This window comes from Kogia breviceps, chromosome 9 (assembly GCF_026419965.1).
Source record: "Kogia breviceps isolate mKogBre1 chromosome 9, mKogBre1 haplotype 1, whole genome shotgun sequence".
Classification (NCBI taxonomy): Eukaryota; Metazoa; Chordata; class Mammalia; order Artiodactyla; family Physeteridae; genus Kogia; species Kogia breviceps.
The window spans coordinates 56,788,045-56,809,513 of NC_081318.1; the positions used below are offsets into that span (position 1 = coordinate 56,788,045).

The window sequence follows — 21,469 nt, forward strand, 5'->3', positions numbered from 1 at the left end:
GCGGGTCGGGTGGATGGAGCGCCGCCCCCTGCCTGGGCGCGCGAACGCACCGCGTCTGAGCCTGTTCGAGGGCCGCGTCCTGGCCATTCGGAGAGACAATTCCAAATATTCGCGAAAAGGGAGATTGCGAAAGACGCCGTCTACCCACAGAAGGTTGGGACGCCGAGGTCAGTCCCATCTCACCCCAAGTAAAACCAATCTAACAGGTATTGAAGTGCGGACATAAAGGTGACAAGTCTTGGTTGTTGGGTGTTCTGCCTTCTCCAGAAAAAGGTTTTACAAGCTAAATTTGTATGTTATAGGCCGTCGTGACCTACTGGAGGCAACATTTCCCAAAAACGCCCCTTATTCTGACCGTTTAGGACCAGAAAGATTTTGAAGCGGGAGTTCATTCCTCCTGCTACAGTCAACCTGATCTCATCCACTCCCGTGGTTTCAAAGAAGCGTGTATATAAAATGACTACCAATTTGAACCCTCCTGTTAGCTGACTGTCACGAGCCCCTGATCAGATTCATTTCTTTATTCAGTCGATCTTAAGAGCTGGGTACTGTGCTAGGCATTGAGGATGCAGAAGGGAATGAGAACTGCGAGGCCCTCGGGGAAGGAGCAGTTAATAGCCAATTGCCTGTTCTGACACCTCTGCCTAGAGAGCTGATGCTCATCTCATAGTTAATGCAAAAGTAAACTCATAAATATCCGCCCACCTCGCTGCCAACCTTCTCCTCCTGTAATGCCTCTGTAGGAAGGGCACTGTCCACCAAACTGCCCTTCTCCGCTGTGCCTCATATCGAATCAGACACCGAGTCCTGTAATTCCACCACCTTAAAAGTTTCTCCATTCTTGCCACTGCCTTAGGTCAGGCCCTCATCATTGCTTGTCTGCATTACTGCAGTAGTATGCTACCTGGTCTCTGCTTCCGTGCTTGCCTTTGATCTATCCTCCACACGGCTGCCATTTCTTCCATCACTAAAGCTGTGTTGCAGTCGTCTCCAGTCGGTTTCCTCTGTTACAAGATGAACTTAAGAATAGGGATTGTGTCTTTTAATCGTTTTTATATTCTGCATTCTAATACATAATAGTTCACAAAGTGTGGTTCATGGCCTTCTGGGGATCCCCAGGACTCCAAGGGGTGTATGCAAAATCAAAGCTCTTTATAATAATACCATTATTTGCTTTTTTACTGCTGGAATTTTCAGTGATGGTGTCAAATCAATAGTAAATAAAACTTCTGGGACCTTAGCATAAATCAATGGCAAGTGGCACAAAACTCTAGTAGTCATTATTCTTCACTGCCATGCACTTGCAGTAGAAAAAAATTGTCTGCTTTGCTTAAGAAGGTCCTTGATGAAATTGTAAGCATTAATTTTTTTAAAGGTCAGCCATTGAGTACATGTATTTTAACTAGCTGCTTTTTTTACAGAATGGCATTTTTGCTTGAAAGAACAAGTGACAAACTTTGATCCTTCAGATTGGGGTATTTGACAGATGTTTTCTTTGAAAATGAAGTCAGCCTCTCCTTTAAAAGAAAACCACTGGCAGTATTTGTTGTCAGTGATAAAATTAAAGCTTTCAAATAAAAATTAAGAATTTTAGAAAACATATCTACCACTATTAACTTGACAACTTACCAATTCTTCAGACTTTTCTACAGATAAAATTTAGAAACAAGTGGAGTTTGTATAATAAGATGTGTCAGCATATTGAATCTTTGCATAATTAAGAGCCAGTATTTTCAGAGGTACAGTGCGTGATATTACAAGGTCATGCATGAGTGAAACATCCATTCAAAGTACAACTTAGACCAATAGATTTTCATATAACAGAATACAAAAAGTTCATTGATACAGTTTTAGACTCTACATGCAACTAACTTTTAAGATACTACAACTTGTGAAGAATATCTATAATTATCTGAAAAAGTTACTAAAATATTTCTCCCTTTTCCAGCTCTACATCTGTGTGAAGCCAGGTTATTTTAATGTACTTCAATAAAAACAATATAGTTAGCACAATAGATTGAGAGCACATGAGAATTCAGCTGTCTTCCATTAAGCCAGGCATTAAACAGATTTGCAAAAATCTAAAACAATGCCACCTCTCTCACTTTTTTGTTTTTGAAAATATAACTGTGTTCATAAAAATGCATTAACATGGGATTGTTATTTTTAATAAATTAATAAACATTTTCATTTCTCCACTTTAATCTTTACTACTATAAATATTTATAGATATAACCCACTTCTTAAAAAGTTCTTTAGAGTTCTTAATTTTTAAGTTTGTGAAGGAGTCCTGAAACCAAGAAGTTTGAAAACTGCTGACCTAGAGTATGATATGTGGCGTTTTCAGTTTTTGTTCTCTGTGGAACCAGTTGCATACCACCAGTACTACCCTGCCGTGAAATCATTTAAAATCAAAACCTGTTATTCATTAAAACTTCAAGGTAGTTCCATTGTATAACCATAGTTTTGTTATTTTATTTATTTATTTTGTTGTTGTTGTTATTTTAATATGAGTTTTCCAAGGTGATGTTTCAAAAGCATATCATGAAATGAAAAGGGAGATTGTTGCTTCACCATGGATTCAACCCTACTATTATCTTACTAGTTGAGTATGGTAATTCAGCTTTTTCCTGTGTTGCGCATACTTCTCATCAGACCACTCTTTTAATATTATTGAAATTAAACTTGGCTCCTTATTGTGATCTAAGAATGGACTGAAATGCTGGGTGATTGATAAACAAAGCATCTGTGATCAAAGTCAGAGTTTCTTTGTTTAAATATTTTTAATGTTTATTTAAACAATAAGATGCTTGACTGAAAATAAGCTAGGATCATTTCTTAAACGTTTTCTTCCCTTTTTGTAATCTTTCTCTTATATATTTGGGAGGGGGAGGAGGATTATATTAAGTTGACTCCTGAATCAGTATAGATTGCAGCCATTTTTCCAAAGAGCTCTTCCCCTCTTTGCTCGGCCTTGAGCCTCTGCTCACTTTCCCATAATTCCTTAGTAAGATGATGCTCTCTGACAGAAAGGGTGTTCCCCTTAAAATACCCAAAATCACACTATCGACATATGACCTTACCTTTACAACTGTATTGAAGGATTATAGGTAGCAAAATAAATTTTAGTACCCAAGAGAAAAACTAAAACCAGATGCTTAAATATGACTATTTCTAGAGTCAAAGGAAAAGAACAAAACAAACATTTCATGGGGACTGGGGGTCCCCTTCTTGGACACAACAGTATCTGGTTGTGTTTAAATTTACTTCTCTGTTACTATGTGAAGGAGCTTTCTTTAATCCCTACTGTAAAAAAAAATCTCCATTTAGGAGGACTCTAACCCATACCCACAGAGATTTGTTCTACCCTAGGAATCACAGCCCAACTCACACACAAACTCCATCCCCACTCCAGAGGATAGGGACACAATTTACAGGAGACAAGACACAGTTCTCCAATACATTTTCCTAAGTCTGAGTTTTTCAGTAAGAGTCAGTTAAGCAAAACCATCCCATTTGGCGCCTCGAGTCTAGGCCCCTCAAGTCTGTACACCAGTGAGAAATGAAATGTACACCTTCATTCCTCCTGTAGTTTTCTGGTAACTTACTGGACCAAAGACACACACACACACACACACACACACACACACACACACACACACACACACATACTCCAAGAACAAAAGGACAAACATTTCTCAACTCTGGAACAATGGAAGAGAAACATTTTCCTAAATGATATTTCTTAATCATTTCTGGCTAAATTTACACAGATTTCCCTGCCCTTAGCAGAGATGGCCACTATACATGATTACACAGAGAGAAGTCGTTTCCCATTGTTCACACCAGCATTATTCGCCATAACTAAAACATGGAAGCATCTCAAATGTCCATCAATGGATTAATGGATAAGCAAAATGTGGCATATAGATACAATGGAATATTTTTCAGTCTTAAAAAGGAAGGAAATTCTGCCCTTTCTTCACCTGCCACTAAGGTGTTTGGTCCTGAGGAAGCTAAGTCTGTTCTGGGGTGAGGCCCTCACTTCACTGGCCTAGCACCACGCCCAGAAGTGCCCTCATTCTTGGCATGCCCAGCAAACTGCGTGAGAGACTAATGGAGGAATGTCTCCTAACAATGCCCGCCCTTTATATAGCTTCTGTTATGGAATGAATGTTTATGTGCCCCCCAAATTCTTATGTTGAAGCCCCATCCCCCCATTGTGACTGTATTTGGAGATGAGGCCTGTGAGGAGGTAATAATAGTTAAATAAGATCATAAGGGTGGGGCCCTAATCTGATAGGGCTGATGTCCTTATAAAAGAAGATGAAGGTATGTCATCTTCTTGCTCTCTCCATTATGTGCAGACATGGTGGAAGGCAGCTGTCTGCAAGCTAGGAGGAGAGCTCTCACCAGGAACCAGATCAACCATCATCTTGATCTTGGGCTTCCCGGCCTCCAGAACTGTGAGAAATAAATTTCTATTGTTACACCCAATCTGTGGTATTTTGTTATGGCAGCCCATGCTGACTGATCTACTTTTTATCAGGATAGTTGTTTCAGTACAATTCTCACCTACCCCAGGCAGCCTGTCCTGGCATTATGATTTAGGTATTCCTGCTCTGTGTTCTCATAGTGCTTTCTTTTTATCTCTGTTCTAACACATGTCACACTCTAGGTATTCATTCATTCATTCACTTGAATATAAAAATATATGTATTTATTGAGCTCTTACCATATGCCAAAGCACTCATCCTGGTACTGGGTACAAAGTTGCAAATAAAAAGTCTTTCTTCTCATGGAGCTAATAAACACATAAACTTAAGTTTAAGATAAGCAGGGCAGTTTGATTAAGAAAGACTTGGGAGAAAGGAGCTACTTTTAATTTGGGGGTCTGGGAAGGCTTCGTTAAGGAGGTAACGTTTGAGCTGAGACCTGGATACTGAGAAGGATAAGTCCATGAGAGAATCAAAAGGAAGAGTGTTCTAGGCAGAAGGAACAGCAAGTGCAAAGACCCTGGGTTAGGAATGGGCAAATTAGCTTGTTCAGGAAACAGAAAAGATAGCAAATGTGACTGGGCATGGTAGGTGAAGGAGAGAAAGGTCAGCACCATAGCCACAGAACCAGATATAGAGCTTTTTGCTATGGTGCGTGTGATTTAATTTAAATTTTTTCAGTATAGCACTGTGATATTATGTGTTAGTATATGTGTGGGCAATTGCCACAATATGGAATATAACTCTCAGGATGGTCAGCTAAAATTTGACTCAGGAAGGTCATATCAGAGGCAACTACTAAAAGCTAGATACCAGAGGCTTTGCAAATTTGCATAGTGAATGTTAGAAATGTGTTTTCATTGGTAAAATTATAATATGTAAATATAGAATAAAATGCTAGTTGTTAGAAATGGGTTTTTAATTGAAGATATTAGTGACATTTTGTATATATATTGTACTGGCTAAAATATTTCAGAGATACTCCTGAATATACAAATTTTATCCAAAAATCCAATTTAAAAAATAAGCAAAGGACTCAGACACTTCTTCAAAGAAGATATACAAATAGCCAATAAGCATATGAAAAAAATGCTCAACATTGCTAATCATTGGGTAAATGCAAATCAAGTTCACAATGATATACCACTTCATATCGATTAGAATGGCTATTATCAAAAATACAGAAAATAAGTCATACCAGGATAAGTGCAGTCTTGTGCCCTTCTGGTGGGAATATAAAATGGTGCAGCCATTTTGGGAAACAGTATGGTGATTTCTCAAAAAATTAAACATAGAATTACCATATGATCCAACAATTTCACTTCTGGATATATATCCAAAAGAACTGAAAGTTGGGACTTGAACAGACTTTTGTATACCCATGTTTATAGCAGCATTATTCACAAAAACCAAAAAGTGGAAGCAACTCAAGTGTCCATTGACAGATAAATGGATAAACAAAATACGGTGTATATATACACAATGGAATTTTATTCAAGCTTTAAAATGAATGAAATTCTGATACACACTACAACATAGATGAACCTTGAAGACATTATGCTTAACGAAATAAGCCTGACATAAAAAGACAATTATTGTATGATTCCACTTCTGTGAGATACCTAGACACAGAAAGTAGTATGTGGTTACAAAGGTTAAGGAGAAGGGCAAAAGGGAGAGTTACGGTTTAATGGGTTTGGGGTTTCAATTTGGGATGATGAAAAATTATTGAGGTAAATGCTGGTGATTGTTGCACAACAGTGTGAATGTACTTAATGCCACTTAAAAATGGTTACAATGGTAAATTTTATGAGTGCTTTACTACAATTAAAAATAAATTCCATCCAGCCCCATAGCCTGTTCTGTTAAGGATGACTTTCCAGGCTCAATCCCTAAATTGTCATTTGTCCAGATAAGGATTTGGAAGATTCTGGTTGCCTAAAATAGACTATGAGGTTAACTGGATCTTACCTCTAGTATATTGTCACATTTGCCTCCAGTGTATCTTTCCTGAAAGGTGTGGTTAGAATACTAAAGCTGGGACTTCATTGCACTTACAGAACATATTACATAACTTTGTGTGTGTGTGTGTGTTTGTGTGTGTGTGTAAGAATTGTCCAAGCAAGTGCTTCATTGATAGAGTGAGGTTGTGGGGGAATGTAACTAACCCTCACTCACCTGAAACTGTTGATGGCTACCCCTGTCTACCAAAAACAAAACAAAACAAACAAAAAATTAATATTCCTGACAATATTGGTACACTGAGCAAGATTATGTTCAGATAAATTTCAAAAGAGGTGAGAACTCTAATTTCTGTAAGAAGCCAAACTTTGAAATGTGGAAAATAACACATGCATGCTAGCTAGTATGCTTTTGGGTATGTGTTCTATAAAGCAGGGGTCTCCTACCCCCCAGCCGAGGACCAGTAGCCAAGCTGAGGACTGGGCGGAGGACATGTTAGGAACTGGGCCGCACAGCAGGAGGTCAGTGACAGGCGAGCAAGTGAAGTTTCGTCTGCCATTCTCCGTTGCTCCCCATCGCTCCCATTACCACCTGAACCATCCCCCTGCCTCCGCCCGTGGAAAAATTGTCTTCCACAAAACAAGTCCCTGGTGCCAAAAAGGTTGGGGACCACTGCTATAAAGGATGGGGGATAGTTAGAAACAAACTCATGTACCTACCTGTCGAAAAGCTGTAGTAACTGGTGGTGAAAGCATTGTGCCAGTCTGACTTTGAGGAGGCTTAATCACCTCTTCTGTGTTTAGGTTGAGATTAAAGATTTAATGAAGGAAGAAAGAATGTTGCCATAGTTGAGGCTAGAATGCATAGCATAAGTGGAAAGAGAATAATGTGGAAAAGTGAAAGTAACCACATTCATCCACAAGCAGAGCCACTGCCTAGGGATATGACAAGATAATTTTCTGAGAGACTAGCAGCAAGAACACAAAAATTAATAGAGTGAGAATTCGACAGAGGGCACAAAGTTGCAAAGTGAGGACATTAAGGTTTACACAGGGCTCCAGTTACAAACTATAAAAAAATAATTTGCTCAAGACAAGGAAAAGTAGGGTGGAGTTTAGTTACCCAGAAAAGACCTAAAGGAGGAGACATTGTTCTGTTAATAGGGTAGGGTGTATTTAGGACCTTAAGCAGCCACCACCATATGGGAGACTGAGAAGAAACTTAAAAGAAACTAAGGTCCTCAAAACGAAGGGAGACAACTTCAGCTAAGTCATCCTGCTTTTTGGTTCTTGCAGGAAACACTGGCCCAAAGCCAATATTATTATAATTTTTTTTTTTTTTTTTTTGTGGTACGCGGGCCTCTCACTGCTGTGGCCTCTCCCGTTGCGGAGCACAGGCTCCGGACGCACAGGCTCAGCGGCCATGGCTCACGGGCTTAGTTGCTCCGCGGCATGTGGGATCTTCCCGGACCAGGGCACGAACCCGTGTCTCCTGCATCGGCAGGCGGACTCTCAACCACTGCGCCACCAGGGAAGCCCTATTATAATTTTTTTAAGCAAAGAGATGGAAGAGCATTCCAGGAATGATATAGATAGAAACTAGGAGTTCTGCTTCTATTTAGGATGAAGAAAACCACATAAGAACATTGTCCCCTTCTTAAATCCAAACTCCAGGGGAAAAAAAATTTCAAAAATCATAGCTTTTTGAAACCATTAGAGAGCCGTGGTTGCAAGGTAACCAAGCAGACTGAATTTAAGTATTGACAAACTCCTCTGAGGAGAGATGTGACTCTTGAACCATTTCAGTTTTGGGAGAGCCAAGAAAAATTAAATGGTCACCATAGAAGCATGTTAGAGTAATGTGCTAACATTATTAAAATGAATTTCTTAGGGCCAAGCTATTTTTGGTCAAATATAACAGAAAATTCGTCAAGAGAAAATTTGGATTAAAATAAATATTAAAGGACTTACCTGGTGGTGCAATGGTTGAGAGTCCACCTGCCGATGCAGGGGACACGGGTTCGTGCCCCGGTCTGGGAAGATCCCACATGCCGCGGAGCGGCTGGGCCCGTGAGCCATGGACGCTGAACCTGTGCTTCCAGAGCCTGTGCTCTGCAACGCGAGAGGCCACAACAGTGAGAGGCCCGCGTACCTCAAAAAATAAATAAATAAATAAATAATAAAGGGAATTCTTTAGGCAGGAGGAAAATGATTCGAGACGGAAGGATAGAAATGCAGGAAGGAATGAAGAACACTGTGAGAAATAATTGTATATATGTGCATATATATTGACTTTAAAAGCAACAATTATAAAGTTAGCCGATTTAAATATAGAATTAAATGCATGATAACACAAGTGAAGAGGGGAGAACACACATTAAGGAGTTTTAGCTCTTGCATATTTGCTATATGTATATTGTGATTTCTAATGTAATCTAACAGAATAGCAATAAAATTAATAGAAAAAAATTTAAATGATTGGTAAAATTAAGATAGATCAAGAGAATAAACACAAAACAGATGAGACAAATAGAAAACATATAGGAAGATGGTAGATATAAAACTAAATATATTGAGTGATGTCAGTGAAAATGGCAGTCAAAAGTTCCTAAAATTCTCCCCTCAAAAATAACAAGAAAACAGACCCCAAAAATGTCAGAATCAATTTTTTCAGAACTCTGAAAATTAACCAAAGCCTGTCAGCAATCATGGAGCGTTTATTTATTTATTATTTAAGTTTATTTATTTATTTTTTGGCAGCATTGGGTCTTTGTTGTTGCGTGTGGGCTTTCTCTAGTTGTGTTGAGCGGGGGCTACTCTTTGTTGCAGTGCGGTGGCTTCTCTTGTTGTGGAGCACAGGCTCTAGGCGCATGAGCTTCAGTAATTGTGGCACGTGGGCTCAGTAGTTGTGGCTTGCAGGCTCTTGAGCGCAGACTCAGTAGTTGTGGCGCACGGGCTTAGTTGCTCGGCGGCATGTGGGATCTTTCCGGACCAGGGCTTGAACCCATGTCCCCTGCATTGGCAGGTGGATTCTTAACCACAGCGCCACCAGGGAAATCCCATGGAGGATTTATTAAAGAAAAGCCGCTGTAGGGACTTCCTACAACTAAAGAGCCCGCCCAGCGCAACCAAATAAATATTTTTTTTTAAAAAAAAGGAAAAGCAGCTGTATCTTGATAAGAACAGCAAGCTTAGTGGTGTTTTAACTTACTCTGCTCCCCATCCTCCCTCTGCAGTAGCTTTGAAAACTAACCATATGCATTTATGGTGAAAACCAGCTACCTTAACAGTCACTGGAGGGAGCAAAAGGATTTACATTGGTGAAAACCCTATTAATATAGACTTACATAGGTGTAAATCTTCATGATCTTGGATTAGAAAATGGTTTCTTATATGTGACACCTAAAGCACAAGCAATAGAAAAGTAGATAAATAGGACTTAATCAAAATTTAAAACTTTTATACTTCAAAGGACACTATCAAGAAAATGAAAAAGCAACCCACAGAATGCGAGAAAACATCTGATAAGGGACTTGTATCTAGACTACAAAACGTGCTATTACAACTCAATAAATAAAGACAAATATAATCCAATTTAAAAATAGGCAAAGAATCTGAATAGATAATTCTCCAAAGAAGATATACTAATGGCCAATAAGCACATTAAAAGATGCTCAACAGCATTAGCCATGAGGCAACTGCAAATCAAAATCACAATGAGAGGATAAAATGACGCAGGGGGCGGAGTGAGGTGCAGTCATTCGCCTAGGCTTCGGCCTGGCTTCTGAAGATGAAATGATGTGATTCCTGGGATTTGCTTCAAAATAATCTGACCTATTGGAACATTCTATGAGAGAAGCTCAGAAGAGCCAGCTCTGTGCCTGTGGATGTCATGTGGCATAGGAATTAATGCTTTCAGTGGTTATGGAGAATAGTGGTCCTTTTTGTTCTCAGAGTTTGCAAGTAATGATGTTTTTCTTCCAGTGAGCATTTGGGATCCCGTGTCCCTTGCAGTGGAAGTGTGGAATCCTAACCACTGTACTGCCTGGGAACTCCCAGTACTAGACCTTTTGGAAGGAGTTGGAGAGTAGGGGTAGTGGCTCAGAAAGAGCTTCTCTTTCATAAATGTGGCTGCTAAGCCCCAGTGCCTGTGATACTTGTGCTTGACAACCACAAACTTCGAAGGTGGGAGTCGATCATTTTGACAAGTCTCCTGAAGGGAACAGCTAGCAGGAGCTGAACCCTTTTTCCATTTGGTCTCGTGGCAAAGGCAGGGATCACACCAGCAGCTCCACACAGTATGATGTGCTCACTAGTGCCCTCTGAACAGTCTTCTGGTACCTCTCTCTTGCCTAAAGACAATGCCCCATTTTCTTGGGATCCCTTGCTATTCGGCTCTGGCGCGAGCCTGGGCTCACGGCAGCAGTGGCCTGGCGCCTGGGCTCTGCCGCACCCCCGCGCGTTTGTGACCTGGCCCCCGGTCACACTAGGACACCTCGGGGGAGGCCCGGGCCTCCATTCAAATCCCCAGGAGGGACGCGCGCCGGCCTCCGCATGCAGAGTAGAGAACGCGCGCCAGGGTCCTCGGCTTGAGCATTGGAATCTCCCAAGTAGATAAGGGTTCTGATTTAATGGTCGGGGGCATCCCAGGCTTCTGATTCTAAGAAGCCGCGGGGATGAAAAGCCACGGGCCAGGGCCCTGGTCCCCAGAGGTTACTACCACGCTAATCCACTCGAGTCCGACTTCACGGATAGTCATGCTCCGAGGTTTTTCTCCCGGAACCTGGTTTTACTGCCTGTGGGATGAACAGCAGGCGATACAGGCGCGGTGAAAATGGCATTTAGTGATATGGAGGACGCAGCTTGTCACCGAACCAATTCATTTGGTTTAACCAAACATCCAGTCCAACCTCTTTTGTCTCGGTTGCTCCCGGGCCATTCTTCAGCGTGGGCGAGGCTCCCAAACCACAAACCAGGCTGAAGGTGAGCAACCTGAGCTCAGGAATAACCGAGTTTATGCTGATCTCCAGGAGATGGCGACTGCACCTGTGTTTAAAGGGATCCCCGAGACCATGAGGATTTGATTTGGAGGCGTGTCTGCCTTTGCAGTTACCAAGAAGAGTACTGGGGAATGAATGTAGGCAGGAGAGGTGGCTGAGCTTTGAGAAAGCTTCTTGGGGTGAGTGTGACTTCCTTTCTCCCATCATCTAAACAACAGGAGGAGGAGAAGTTACAGGACTAATTTAGTCCTAGCCTAATATAACCCAAACACGGTATTTATCAGAAAAACAGGAAGTATTTGTAGAATGTGAGGATGTAATTGAAGAACCGGATAATAGAACTTTAAGAAAAGGGAAATAGAAAACTTTACAAGGAATTCCTTGGTTTACTAATAATGTTACAGAAAGGGGGACCCCTTCCAGGGCCCGAGAGTGGGCTCTTGTCTAACACTCAGAAATGAATTGTCCGAGGAAACACATGTGCTGACAAAGCAAGAGACTTTATTTGGAAGGGGCACCTGGTGGAGAGCAACAGGGTAAGGGAACCCAGAGGACTGCTCTGGCACGTGGCTCGCAGTCTTGGGTTTTATGGTAATGGGGTTAGTTTCCGGGTTATCTCTGGCCAATCATTCTGACTCAGGGTCCTTCCTGATGGCGCTTGCATGCTCAGCCAAGATGGATTCCAGCGAGGAGGATTCTGGGAGGCTGGTAGGACACATGGACTGGCATCTCCGCTCTCCTTTTGACCTTTCCCGATTCTTACAGTTCGTGGTAGCTTGTTAGTTCCGTTTTCTTTACAAAGACCTCCTGTTGTAAGATAACTGATGCCAGGGTGGGTGGTTTCAGTCAGTGTTTCCCCTAACAATACCAATATCTAAAATGTTACAAAATTGAATACCAAGTATTTTCTCATGACTGAAATAAAGTACTCTAAAATTGCCACCAGAATTCATTCATATCTTTTGATAAACACCATCACATCCCTATTTCAAAGTGATGTTTAAAATGTCCTTTGAGTGCTGGTTTAACAGGAAACCTCCAATGCGTTATTATCCATACACTCATATCAAAGGCTCACCTTTCATTTGCAAGGTCCCTGGTCTAGGCAGTTGGATGCTTCCCCTCGGCCTGGATGTTGCTGCCTTGGTGAATAGTCATGGCCCTCCTGGTTATCAGGGTGGTTGGCCCACGACTTTTCCCAGTCCTTTTCCACAGCCTTCCAACCCCTCCCGTCGCCACCAAATTCAAATTTGGAATTAAAAGTTGAATAATGATTGCGGCTGACTTTTTAGAATTTATGAAAAGCAGTGAGGCTCCCTTCTTTATAATAATTCTACATGTGTAGCCTATTAGCATGCTATTTTGTGGATTGTACTTGCAATTTGTCATCTGCCTAATGAGTTAAGAACTTGGTGGTTTTTAAAATTGAGATATAATTGACATATAACATTGTTAGTTTCTGGTGTACAAAATAATGATTCAGTATTTGTATATGTGCAAAATGATCACCACAGTAAGTCTAACATCTGTCAACCTACATAGTTACAAAATTTTGTTCTTGCGATGAGAACTTTTAACATCTACTCTTTTAGCAACTTTCAAATAGTACATTATATCCCTAGGACTTTATGCTTTAACAGAAAATTTTTACGTTTTGATCCACTTCATCCATATCTCCCCCTCCATCCCCTGCCTCTGGCAACCACCAATCTGTTCTCTAGATCTATGAGTTCAGGTCTTATTAGATTTAGATTCCACATCCTGACAAGATCATATGGTATTTGTCTTTCTCTGACTTATTTCACTTAGCATAATGCCCTCAAGGTCCATCCATGTTGTCACAAATGGCAAGATTTCTTTTTTATGGCCAAGTAATATTCCACTGTGTGTGTGTGTGTGTGTGTGTGTGTGTGTGTGTGTGTGTGTGTGTGATTTTTTGGTGTCATTCAAAAAATCATCACAAAGACCTATGTCAATGAGCTTACCCACTATGCTTTCATCTAGTTTTATGGTTTCAGATCTTAAGTTAAAGTCTTTAATTCATTTTGAGTTAGTTTTGGTGTACAGTGTAAGATAGTGGTCCAGGTTCATTGTTTTGTATATGGCTGTCCAGTTTTCCCAACGCCATTTATTGAAGAGACTATCCTTTCCCCAATGTATATTCTTGGCTCCTTTGTCATAAATTAACTGACCATATATGTGTGGGCTCATTTCTGGGCTCTCTGTTCTATTCCATTAACATATATGTCTGTTTTTATGTCCCTACCATACTGTTGGAAATATATATAATTTGCTAGTGTTCCAGAGGTCTGGTATTTGTTTAATCAAGCGCATTAAAAAGTACTAATTAGTATACTTACCTTCTTTACTCAGCATAAGGTAGAGGTGAAAAAAGCTTTTTAATCTTAATATCACGATTTATATTACCTTTGGTCTTCGAATACAGGTAGTTTTCTTATCCTCCTCCTCCCGTTTCTTTTAGGGAATTTAAATACTAAGGTTCTGACTTGTGATTTAAACTCCACATTAAAAAGCAGACTGGGATTACCTCTACCTAAGAATTGTCTCAAATTTTGTTTAGAACTTGAAAATAAGTTCCAAAAACATTTTGTTATGGTAACTCCTATAATAGTATTTAATCCATCTTGGAAAATGTCTATTTCTGAATCTTTCCTCATTTATACAGTAATGTAAACGAGAAATGATATATTTACCATTTCAATGATTGATTATGACTAAGAAAGAGGGAAAAATGTAATAACTTTATACCACATAGTGAAACCCTGCTTTTAAACTGTTACACAATATAAAACAATAAGTGGTGTGTGAATATCCATGTATTTTAAGATAGGAGGTAATTTAACAAGCAAGCCAAAGTTCAGATAAAATTAATTAAAATCCAGCTTTTAACTATATACAGTAAATTATTTGAGTGAAGTGGCTGAAATAAATTAAAAATTCAGATTTGGCTTTTCTTCCTCCTAGTGGTTATATGTACGAAACTAAATTCAATATTAATTGAAAGCCAACAATCCAGAAAGGAAAAATGGTGCATATTTGAATTAAGTGAAAAATTTATTCATTTTTCTATCTATATATGACTTGCCATGTTAGGTTCTTTCCCTTTCACTGCCCTACTAGTATGTATTCAGTAAATACAAACAAGTACTATCAGCATCTGTAAAATATAACTGGGAAGGCATGTTATTAAAACATCACATAACATATTCCAAAATCAACAAATGATTCGCTGACTACTGGTTTGAGATTATACATGCATTATTTGATCATATAATTGAGTTAATGGCATTATTACATGATCCTGTAACAACTAAAGCATTTGGTATGCTGTGGTGGAGACTTTTTTTTTTTTTTTTTTTTTTTTCGGTATGCGGGCCTCTCACTGTTGTGGCCTCTCCCGTTGTGGAGCACAGGCTCCGGACGCGCAGGCCTAGCGGCCATGGCTCACGGGCTTAGTTGCTCCGCGGCATGTGGGATCTTCCCGGACCAGGGCACGAACCCGTGTCTCCTGCATCGGCAGGCGGATTCTCAACCACTGCGCCACCAGGGAAGCCCGAGACTTGTTTTAAAAGCAATTGCCTTAGGTATATATTATTTTTAACTGTACAATTTTCTTCCAGTTTTACAGTAATGTTAGAAAACTATTACTTTTTTCCCCTGTTGAATTGCATCACATATGGTTTACTCCCTAGGCAAGTAAGGGAAATTGTGCCAGTAGTGCACTGCAAATGAGAAAGTGGGGATAGTGGGCTCATCCTTGGATTGTCCTCAATGTGGGATCATCAGGTCGAGTAAACATTTCCCAGATGGCTTTAGCAGCAGATTAAACCAATTTTCAGTACTACCCAGAATATATTCTCATATGTTGTCTTAATCCTGTGTCGTCATTGATTTTTATTAATGTAATTAGTTATTATTTCATACTATTTTGACTATTTTAATAAGGTTGTTTTGCATTCTTGTTAGCAAAGATTTGTATTTTTCCACTTTTTAAAGTTGTCTGCATTTCTGAACGTATAACCTGTGAATCTTCTTTGATCACTCACTATTAAAATTTGAATACTGACTTATATTTCCATTAAATCTACATATAGTTTTGGTAAATTTCCAACACTTGTATAGCAAGTTGTGATTCTTTTCTTTCTTTTTTTTTTTTTTTTGCAATACACGGGCCTCTCACTGCTGTGGCCTCTCCCGTTGCGGAGCACAGGCTCCGGACGCGCAGGCTCAGCGGCCACGGCTCACGGGCCCAGCCGCTCCGCGACATGTGGGATCTTCCCGGACCGGGGCACGAACCCGTGTCCCCTGCATCGGCAGGCGGATTCTCAACCACTGCGCCACCAGGGAAGCCCCGTGATTCTTTTCTTTAATGTACTTTTAAAATTTATGTAGAATCCTTTTTGATGTACAGTTTTGTGAGATTTGACAAATACAGCAAGTATTTGTCAATCATGATGAGGATATAGAACAGTTTTTACTCCCCCAAATTTATTTGTGCTGCCTCTTTATATTCCCACATCCCCTCACCCACATCCTTAACCTCTGATAATCATTATTTGCTTTCTGACTGTATAGTTTTGCCTTTTTCAGTATGTCATCTAAAAGGAATGCTACAGTATGTAACCTTTTGAGTCTGGCTTTCAGTTACCATAATGCATTTGAAATTCATCCATATTGTTCATCAACAGTTTATTTTTTGTTACTGAGTAGTATTCCATTGTATGGATGTACCTGAGTTTGTTTATTCACTCATCCATTGAAGGATATTTGGGATGTTTCCAGGTTGGGGCAGTTATGAGTAATTACATTTCATTATGAATTATGAAAAAATGAGAAATGTATGCTATAAACATTTGCATACAAATTTTTATGTGAACATAAGTTTTTGTTTCTTGGATAAATTCTTAGGAGTGGAATGACTGGGTCCTATAGGTATATATTTAACTTATAAGAAACTACCAAACTGTTTTTGAAAATGGTTGTGCCATTTTGCATTCCTATTGCCATGTAGGAGTTCCAGTTGCTCTAAATTCCGATTCTTTTGCTTTCCTTTTTATTGTGTACATTTAAAGGCATTTTAAACACCTATTTCTCATGATACCCATTTAAAAAAATCCATATATGAATGTGCTCTAAAATATATTGGTCTGTTTTTCTCTTGTGATATTAAGGATCCCTTTATTTTTTCTTCTCTCATTGTTTTTTTGTTTGTTTTTTGGCCACACGGTGCTGCTTGCAGGATCTTAGTTCCCCCACCAGGGATCAAACCCATGCCCCCTGCAGTGGAAGCGAGCGTCTTAACCCCTAGACCTCCAGGGAATTCCCTAAAGATTCTTTTTTTCTTTTTTTTTTTTTTTAATTTATTTATTTTTGGCCGCATTGGGTCTTCGTTGCTGCGTGCTTTCTCTAGTTGCTGCCAGTGGGGGCTACTCTTCGTTGCAGTGCGTGGGCTTCATTTTTTTTTTTTAATCATGATATTGCTTATATGTGGAATCTAAAAAAAGTGATATAAATGAACTTATATGCAAAACAGAAACAGACCCACAGATACAGAAAACAAACTTATGGTTACCAAAGCAGAAAGGAGGGGAGGGATAAATTATGAGCCTGGGATTAACACAAAATATAAAATAGGTAACCAACAAGCACCTTCTGTTTAGTACAGGGAACTATATTCAATATCTTGCAATAACTTATACGGGAAAAGAATCTGAAAAAGAATATACATATATATAACTGAATCACTTTGCCGTACACGTGAAACCAATACAACCCTGTAAATCAACCATACCCCAATTTTAAAAAATGAAATAGAATATTCCAGCACCCTTTTTGTACCTTGTCCCCATCACTCCCCTCATAAGATAACTACTATACTCATATTTATCCCCATCAACTTGTTTGGCTGATTTTTGAACTTTATATAAATGAAATCATGCAGCACACTCATGATTGTACTGTTGATGGACATTTAGATATTTCTAGCTTGGGTCCATTATGAATCATATTGGTATAAATATTTTTTCTTGTCTCAGCCTTTAGGTTTTACTTGCCATAAAAGCTTTCTTTAAACTCCTGGCCTTAGTGACGTGGTTCCCAACTTCCCTCCAGCCCTGCCCCTACCATCCAACACGAACCCATAAGTCATCACACTAACCTGCAGGCTTCATACTGCGGTAGCTTCTCTTGTTGCAGAGCATGGGCTCTAGGCATGTGGGCTTCAGTAGTTGTGGCCCAGGGGCTTAGTTGCTCTGTGGCATGTGGTATCTTCCCAGACCAGGGCTCGAACCTGAGTCCCCTGCAGTGGTTAAGAATCTTCTGCACCACCAGGGAAGTCCCCTAAAGATTCTTTTAATACTTACTTTTGCCCATTTGAAATTTATTAATATACAGTATGCAGGAAGATGCCAAGCTGTTTCTTTTCCATACTGATATCCATGTACCTAACAAGATGCTTTGTGTGTTGCCCTACCTTTGCCCGTTTCTCAAATGGCATTCTTTGGCTTGCTTCTTTCTACTCTCTTCCTGGGTGGCTTTAAATATGTTCCTGTAGTTTCAGCTGCCACTCCAGCAGAGCCTTCTGAGCTTCAGGCCAGCGGCATCTCCACCTACATGTCCCTTAGGCACCAGGAATTCAACACATTTCTTCAAACCCTCCTCCTCCCTTCCCTATGTTAAGCATATATGGTACCATTTTTCCAGTTGCCCAGGACAGAAAGAGGGAAATTATTTGTGATTGCTATCTCTTCTTAATTCCTCATATCCAAAAGGTCACTGGTTTTGTCAAAACATTGATCCATTTCTTCCCATTGTTTTATATCTTCTTGCTCAGACCCCTTTGAGCCCTTCTGTACAGTGACCTAGGGTGATCTTTCAACACACAAATCTGAACTAGTCAAGTCCTAAATGCTCCAGTGGCTCATTAGCAGGGAACACAACATCCTTCAAGATTTGATCTTTTTTTTTTTTTTTGATAAACTTCTCAGCTACCTCTCCTTTACCTAACGTCTAAATTCAGAAGACAGATTGCCAGATTTTGAATTCTGACTACCACTTATTGGTTTTTGGTCTTAGACAAGTAACATAACCTCTACATATACAGTTGTACTCAGGTTATACAACATAAGAAAATGAAAACATTTACATTACTGTGTTAGGAAGTTTGGCTCCTAAGCTTTTTAAAAGATAGAAAACACATGTTTTCTATGTTCTTTCTATGTTCTCTCTGTTTCTTCATCTGTTAGATGGGAATTATAGTAACTGCCTCAAAGTTATTGTTACGAAGATTAAAAAATATATATATATATGAATATATCTAAAAGTGCTTCAGACAATGCCAGGCATATAGTATGCACAATTTTAAAGTATTAGTTATTATTATTATTTAACTAATGGGCAAGTATTTCCTGTTTATCCTTGGTGCCCTTCAAATGAATTCTGAACAACTAGCACTTCCTCTTATGATAGAAATTGGCACAATGTACTGAAATTGCTTTTCTCATCTACACCCTAAGATGTCTAAAATATATTTCTTTGCCTGAAGCACTCTGGTTTCTAAGAACCCCCAGGGCTTACCCCTCTCTTTTGCTTCAGGGCCTTTTCAATCTGCCTATCCCTGCTTCTTCAAATACCAGATATGACCATGGAGGCATTCTGGCTTTACGAATACAAATGTTAAACAGAAATCATACCATCACAGATGGATTTTTGTTGAGGAAATATTTTTTGCATGTACTCAAACCAATTTAATTTCATGATCAGTTTCCTATACACCCAGTACAGCAAAAACAATTTAAATTTTTCCAATTTTCATCTGACTGAAATTATTTCAGTAAGAAATAATTTGTTTTTTTCTCTGTAAATTTTAAAGGAATTGATTAATAAATCAGTTTTTTGCACATATCAAATTCTTCCAATTACAGTTTTTGCCACTGAGTTCCTCAGGATCAAACTAAAATCTAAATTTTATTTATGCAATTCTTCTATTAAATTTGGTCAAGAACTACAGGCAGTTTTACTTCATTATATATTTCTATCAAGTCTAATTTTTCTAGGGTCAATTTTTGCAAGTTTTATTTTTATTTTTTTTAATTTTTGCAATTTTTAATCTTACAAGATGTAGTTCTTCAGTAAGTATTCCTCTTTACAATGCAGTTAACGTGCACAGGGTTACCTATTCTAGTTTTAATTCTACAATGGAAATTCATTTGCTGTGATTTGAATAAACAACTGTTTGAATTCACTTCTTAGCTAAAAATGAGAAAACTGTAATTCCTCTGATCAATTCTCCAAGACCATCCTTGAGGTCAAAATATCTCACCTCATTTCCTTTCCCCTCAACTCTCTTCACATCATTCATTCCTGCTTACTCCTCAGATGCCAGCTCAAGCAGCACTGGCTCAAGGAAGCCTCTCCTGATCTCTAAGACTAGATCAAGTTTCCCTCTTTTTGCTTAGATAGTACATTTTATTTTTCTTTCATCACAGTTTATGGGTGAAGATTTTTTTTTAATTTTTAAATAATTAATTTTTTGGCTGCGTTGGGTCTTGGTTGCTGCGTGCAGGCTTTCTCTAGTTGTGGAGAGTGGGGGCTACTCTTTGTTGTGTTGCGCGGGCTTCTCATTGCGGTGGCTTCTCGTTGCGGAGCACGGGCTCTAAGCACGCGAGCAGTAGCTGTGGCGCACAGGCTCAGTAGTTGTGGCTTGTGGGCTCTAGAGCACAGGCTCAGGAATTGTGGCACACAGGCTTAGTTGCTCTGAGGCATGTGGGATCTTCCCAGACCAGGGCTCGAACCCGTGTCCCCTGCATTGGCAGGCGGATTCTTAACCACTGCACCACCAGGGAAGTCCCTCATCACAGTTCATAAATGTGAGTACTTATTATCTCCCTCATTAAACTCTGATCCCTGAAGGCAGGGACTTTTTCTTACCACTGGATCCCTGGCACATAAAAGGCACTCAAATTTATTGAAAGAATGATGAAAAGGAAAATAATATCTTTTATCCACAGTGCTCACATAGTGCCTGACCAATCCTAGGCACTCATTAAAAGCTGTTTGCATTTTCCCCTTATTGTTTATTTCTGGTTTGTTATGGTCTGACAATGATGAATTTTTTTTCAATACTAACTTTGAAATTGACTTCTTAATACTATATATTTTTAAGCTTTTAATAGCCATGCTACTCTAATAATTTCCTCTTCCCTTCTCTCAGGGCTGCCATACTGTACAACTCCAGGAGGGTACACTGTACAACTCCAGGAGGGTACACTGTACTCAATGGAGCAGGGAGTTGTTTGATGCAGCACTGATGCATCCTTACTTCCCTTTGTGAAAGGAAAAGCATTCAGCTATTTCCTAAAGTTAGTTATTACAACAGCAGTTCTAAACCCTAAGCTATAAATCAAAAACACCTGGGATACTTACAAAACAGAAATGCTTGGGCCCCACCCGAAAATTATTGAGTCATAAAGTACCAAAACTCCCCAGGTAACTGCAGAGCTAGGGTTGGGAAACACTGGATTGGGAGCACAGGATGAGTGTGGGAGAATTGGTTAGAAATTAATATGGATAGGCAGGTTAGTGTATTCAACACTAAGGAATTGGAATTTAACTTTACATCAGTGAGGAGGGTTTTAAGAGGGTAATGAAATAATCAGATCTATGAGAAAGGTTAACTTGGCACCAGTGTGGCAGGGTTTAGAGCCTGAGTTGGGGAGGCCAAGGGAAGAAGCTACAATGAGCCCAAGAATAGACTGTGAGGACTTGAACTAGGGTGGCTGCAGTGCAAACACAGAAGAAGGGAATAGGAAAGGACTCAAAAGACATTTGACAGAATTTGCTAAGTGGAATTTGTAGAGTGATTAAAGAGGGAGAGGTTATAGACCACTCTCCCAGATTTCCAGGGTAAGCAACTGGATGCAGTTTGATGCCATTAACCAGAGAATACAAGTGTAAGGACAGAATGGAGCAGGTAAATGAAACAAATTCTGTT

General features: G+C 39.6%; 1 protein-coding gene across 1 annotated transcript in view; it reads left to right on the top strand.

Annotated features, from left to right (window-relative positions):
• Positions 1-78: 78 nt before the first annotated feature.
• ANKIB1 (ankyrin repeat and IBR domain containing 1) overlaps positions 79-21,469 on the top strand; it is a 194,872-nt gene continuing 173,481 nt past the window's right edge. The window contains exons 1-2 of the mRNA XM_067042497.1: positions 79-167; positions 4,368-4,466. The gene's annotated coding sequence lies outside the window, so the exon portion shown is untranslated. The remainder of the gene's footprint in view (positions 168-4,367; positions 4,467-21,469) is intronic.